Genomic DNA, 6,000 nt, shown 5'->3' with positions numbered 1-6,000 from the left:
CGTATGACTGCTCTGCCTTATATCTGCTCATTCATAGACATCGTGAAGGCAATAATGAAACTCACCAGAAAAATGATCTTGCCCTTTTAGAACTTAAAATCTGGTGGGAGAGACAGAAAGTACAGAAATAAATACATAATTTAATGATTTAGTGCCAGGCATAATGAAGTGCTATGTAAAAAAAAAAATGATGGTGTGTTATCTTTTTAGGAGCTGTGGATGCCAGTCTACATAGGGTCATCAGGGAAGGCCTCTCGGTTGAGGTAACACTTACTCAGAAACCTAGGATAGAGAAAGCGAATCATGCAGCTACCTGGGAAAGAGCATTCGAAACCAGTGCAAAGGCCCTATAACAGCAACAAGATTGAGAACCTCAGGGGGCAGCAAAATTAAGAGGTAATAAATTTTGTGTTTCAGATGCCTATTTGATCCTCCAGTGGGAACAAACAATAGGAAGTTGTGTGCATGAGTTTGGAGTTAGAGGAAGAGATCAGAGGTTAAAGATGTGAATGCAGAAGCCCTCCCTCTGCATACACCTGTCATTAAAGGTAGAGCTGGCATGCGCTCTATCAGGAATTGAATGGGAGTAGGGGAGCATGCTACTAGAGCTGGGGGTACTGCAACGTCGTGAGTTAGAGACAAATAAAAAATTCGTTACAGGAGTTCCCGTCGTGGTGCAGTGGTTAACGAATCCGACTAGGAACCATGAAGTTGCGGGTTCGATCCCTGGCCTTGCTCAGTGGGTTAAGGATCCGGCGTGGCCGTGAGCTGTGACTTAGGTCGCAGACAAGGCTCAGATCCCGCGTTGCTGTGGCTCTGCTGTAGGCCGGCGAATTAGATCCCTACCCTGGGAACCTCCATATGCTGCGGGTGCGGCCCTAGAAAAGGCAAAAAGACAGGGAAAAAAATTCATGACAGGAGGATGAGAAGGAAGAGTCCATGGGGTTTGAAAAGAGGCAGAGAAGAGTGGTTACTCAACGGCAAAGTAAAGAAAGTGATTTAAGATGTGATTGAGTATCAGATGCTATTGAGAAGCCGTTTGTGAGAAAACAGAATTGACCGTGGAATTGAGCATCCGCTGGGGGAAGTGCCTGACTCAAGAAGCTTCAGTGGAGAATGGAAAGGGAGCAAGGAGGGACAACATTAGAAAAGTTTTGATGCAAAAGGGAGAAAACGGGTGAAGGCATAAGAGCTAGAGGGAAAGACAGGGTCAAGGGAAGTTTTCCTTTTATTTCTTTCTTTGTATGTTTCTTTCTTTCGTTTGTGGGAGGTGGTTCAGCATGTTTATGAGCAGATGGGACTGATCCCATAGGGAGGAAAAAATAGATGATGTAGGAGAGAGGAGATAATTAAAGAAGTGGAGTCCTTGAATAGATGAGAAGGGACGGCATCTAGTCTCCAAGCAGAGGGAGGGGTGACATCTTAGCCGCAGATACAGGGTATCCAGGTCGGGATGGAGAAATGGGTTTCATGTGGGGGGAGAGAGGCCTGGGGATGGAGGACATTTTCTTCTCTCCCCCCACCCCAGTGGTGATGAGACTCAAGGGAGTCAGCTGAGAGTAAAGGTGTTCAGGATTTGAGTGGAAACAGAGAAGAAGGTTCAGCTCCTCCTCTCCCAGACCAGGAGTGGGAGCCGACTAGGGCAACAGAACGGCTCGCCCCGCAGTCCCAAAGTCCCCTTTGAGATTCGCTCCTTTATATTTAAGGTAACAGCAGCCAGCACAACTGCGTGTCTTTCTTCATCTAAAGCATTTATCATGAGGTTTAGCTCCTAAGAATTTATCAGTTTAAAAAAGTCCAGCTTTCCGAATGAACATGTTTTATTTTTGTGTGTGGTACATGCACTTAGAAAATTCAGGAAGAGAGACTACTTTTATCTGCTACAGAAACTAGTGGCGAGATCACTATTGTGGCTCCAGAAGAACATCTTACCACATAAATATCCCAAAGGGAGGATCCCTCTGACTCTGCAAATCCCAGCTCTCTCTCTCTCTCACTCTCTCTCTCTCTCTCTCTCTCTCTCTCTCTCTCTCTCTCTGGTCATATATTACAACCGACTCTGGAAGGGAAAAGTGTAAAGTGTGTTGGGACTCTCTCCTAGCCCATGGGTCTGCCCACGTTTAGTAACAAAGCACAGCGAAAGGAGCTAACGGCTGAGTGCACGAGCTGGACAACCATGAGTCTCTTTTAAACGGAAATTCTTCTACCACAGTGGCCACCTGGCTACAGTGGGTTGAGGCTGGAACTAAACAGCAATCAATGGAGAAATGAAAATTTCAATCAAACATTATTTTCATGATAGTTTAACATTTTTTTTTCATTTAGATTTGAGGGTTTTTCCTACCACAATTGCGTATGATGTCAACACTGGTCCTTTCAGTTAAAGCCAGCCCCGTTCACATCCTCTCTATTGCCATAGAGTTTCCTCCCCAACGGAACGTTTCCATGTCCGGTTTTGAGGGTGGGGGAGGGGAGAGGTCTTAATGGATTTGGTGCTGTCTTGGTTTGGGATACCATCTCTGTAATCTTTTAGAACAAAGTCTTTCAAAATTCACTTCTATGCTTTTAAAATTATATTATATTATTTATTTATCTTTTTAGGGCTGCACCCCCAGCATTTGGCAGTTCCCAGCCTAGGGGTGGAATCTGAGCTGTAGCTGCCAGCCTACACCACAAACCCATGGCAATACAGGATCCAAGCCTCATCTGCAACCTACACCACAGCTCATCGCCATGCTGGATCCGTAACCCACTGAGCAAGGCCGGGGATCAAACTGGCGTCCTCATGAATACTAGTCTGGTTCGTTACCACTGAGCCACAACAGGAACTCCCTAAAATTCTTTTTTAAGAGATCACACAGTCAAGGGATGTTAAAATCTAATTAGCCTGTTTGCAATCGATTTATCAGAACATAAAAACTAAATACGTTCACTTTTCATTGCAAGTGTCCTAAAGGGAGCGTGATGAATCATGTCTGATAATAGGTTTTTCTGTGAATAAATGAAGTAGTTTTAAAGCCGTGTTTGGGTATGTTCGGGCATGCATAACCGAATTGATTAATGGGACATGTGCAGTGTGTATCTTAAAAGTATTGAAAAATAAGGCATTCATGATGTAAAAATGCTATTTTTATGCATACTTTGTGGCTATTGTAAACTCGGTTGTAGTAGTTGAATGAGGGATGCGTTTACATGTAGTTTATAGTCAAACCCTGTTGATCAGGTCGCTAGAATAAATCACTGATTTTCGTTGATTATCATAACCTATAAACAAGAAAGAGGTTTACAAAAACTTGCTGGCGTGTTTATTTACAAAGGAAACAGTCTTGAAAGTATCAAATGCACTACTTCTTGTTTTCTGATTATTTGCAATGATAGCTACCAGTCTCTTTAGTCTTTCCAAAAACCTGTACGAAAGAAATCTGTATTCCTGTAAGAACATTGTGTGGAAAAGACAAAACATCATTGTTTTCAAACTTCTATACAGTTATTGGCCAGGAAGAAAGAAAGTGGTGGTCCCTAGCTTAGCGTTTCACGTATTGAAAACGACAATGTTAACGCTGATAGTAATAGTAGTTATAATAACAACCTCTTTAGATGAGCTTTTAGAGATCATCAGATTCAAGTAACTATGTGAAAACAAAGAGAACAAAATAACATAATGAAGTCATGTTGAATGTCAAAGAACTAAAACAACCCAGGATGTGGAGCACTAAGGTTGTGTCTCATACTGAATTGTGTTTATATCATAATAATTTAAATTATATGCCTCCCAGAGGACTTATATTCATGCAAAAATTTTAAAAAACTAATTATAACAATTTTATTTTGGAGTTCGCCTCATGGTGCAGCAGAAACGGATCCGACTAAGAACCATGAGGTTTGGCGTTTGATCCCTGGCCTCTCTCAGTGGGTTAAGGATCCAGTGTTGCCATGAGCTGAGGTGTAGGTGGCAGACACTGCTTGGATCTGGCGTCGTTGTGGCTGTGGCTGTAGCTCTGTTTAGACCCCTAGCCTGGGAACCTCTGTATGCTGCCTGGGAACCTCTATGTGCGGCCCTCAAAAGCAAAAAACAAAACAAACAAAAAATTTCATTTCTAGTAAACCAAATTTGTAAGAGAGCCAATTAAAAAAGTAAAATTTCTGCTGTTTTAGTTTGGCCAAAGTGATCACAGAAAAATAATTCTTGGCAGAACTTTAGGGAAGATCTTTTTTAACTCCCTCTTCCACATTTACATAATTAAAAACAGGGTTTAAAAAAGAAAATTGATTTGTCCATGATTTTCCAACCTTGAAGATTGCTAAAATCCTTTTTTTTCAAATAAAAAAAGTGACATTAAATATAAAGGATTTGAGGGTATCCTGTGTTGTTTGAGGTAACTAATATCACTACTTCCTGGCTTTATTTCTTTTTAATAATTGATGAATTTTTTTCTGGGATTCTCACAAAATGCAATCATTTATTATTTTTAAAATCCAATAATCTTCATATTCATTACCCACCCCCATGATGTTTCTCTTTGACTCCTAAATGCAATTCTGAAAATTTGACCCCCTTAGGCCACATAGTCTGAACAGTTAATTTTTCCCCAGGTAGGTACAATCACAAATGCTACTATCTAACTGTGTTAAAAATAAAATGTCAGGTGACAAACCTATCAGAAGCAAGCTCACTGAAAATCAGTGTTTTCAGGAAGACTTCCACATCTAGTTCTCGGGGTCTGCCTGTGGGCTTGACATTTCATATTGTTTAACAATCAAGGGCCAGGAGACTTAGGATGGAACGTGCCGCTTTTGTTCCTCTTAAAGAAAGTGCTCAAACGAGCAGACATCCCAAATCCTATATCCTTAATACTAACTTCTGCTATTAGAATAGAGCAAAAACTTAACTCTTACAGAATAAGATCAAGATAGACATCTAGGCATGTTTAATGGGGTTTTATGTATATATATATAAAATAGTATATACAGACTATTATACTATTTAATATGTAGTAGTATGTATATTAGTATATGTATGCTATATATACACTAATATATACTATTGTACAAATCTATATACTATTATAGATATACATATTTATATATAAACTCCAACTAATACACACACACACACACACACACACCCCATTATATATATACTAGTTGGAGTAATATATATAGTTGGAGTTTATATATAAATATGTATATATATATACATATATATGAAATAATGATTTTTGCTTATTATGGGTTATTTTGCATTATTTCTTACTTTTAAAAATTGTGCATTAAACTATCACTTATCTTGGTTACTGGTTTTTTGGTTTTGCTTTTTGGTGTCTCTTAAATTTCTTACTTGAAGTGTATAGTGCCTTACTTATTACTTCCTAACCATGACACTGAAATCAAATATAGAAAGAGGTGCAGATATAGATTTTGATATAAACAAAGATTTTTTTTTTCTCAAAGAAATGGAATTATAATCTTCACTCAAAATTAAAAGAAATTCTTAAATGTTTTTCAGGACATCTTTTTGTTGTTATTGCAAAATAATCTGACTTATTCAATTATTTGTTGTTTTTGATGTTTTTCAATGCTACACACCACTGAGTGCAGCACTTAATGATAGCTAATGAGATCAAATTAAAGATTGAATTGAGGCCATCCAAAGGTAACGAATTTCCTGGTAGTTTCACAGACTCTCAGATCTCTTTACAGAAGAGCAAGCTCGAAACCATCTAGCTTTAGATTTGCAAAAATCGAGAAAATAAACAATGCTGAAAAAATAGGTCAAAATGTACTCAGTCGCTGTGGAATCAGTTGTGACATTCACTGGTTTTAAGAATCGATATTAATAGTAACCTTAATTCTATTTCACGAACCCACTTGGAGGCCCCTTCATGTTCATATGTAAGTGAATTTGATCAAAATATATCAACAAAAATGAGTTTGAACAGAATATGTATTTTTTGAATGCATATTTTAGAATCATCATATAGTTAATCCTAAAATAAATCT

The sequence above is a fragment of the Phacochoerus africanus genome, chromosome 14, assembly GCF_016906955.1.
Source record: "Phacochoerus africanus isolate WHEZ1 chromosome 14, ROS_Pafr_v1, whole genome shotgun sequence".
NCBI lineage: Eukaryota > Metazoa > Chordata > Mammalia > Artiodactyla > Suidae > Phacochoerus > Phacochoerus africanus.
The sequence above is the reverse complement of the archived record's forward strand: the minus strand, read 5'-3'. Positions refer to the sequence as shown.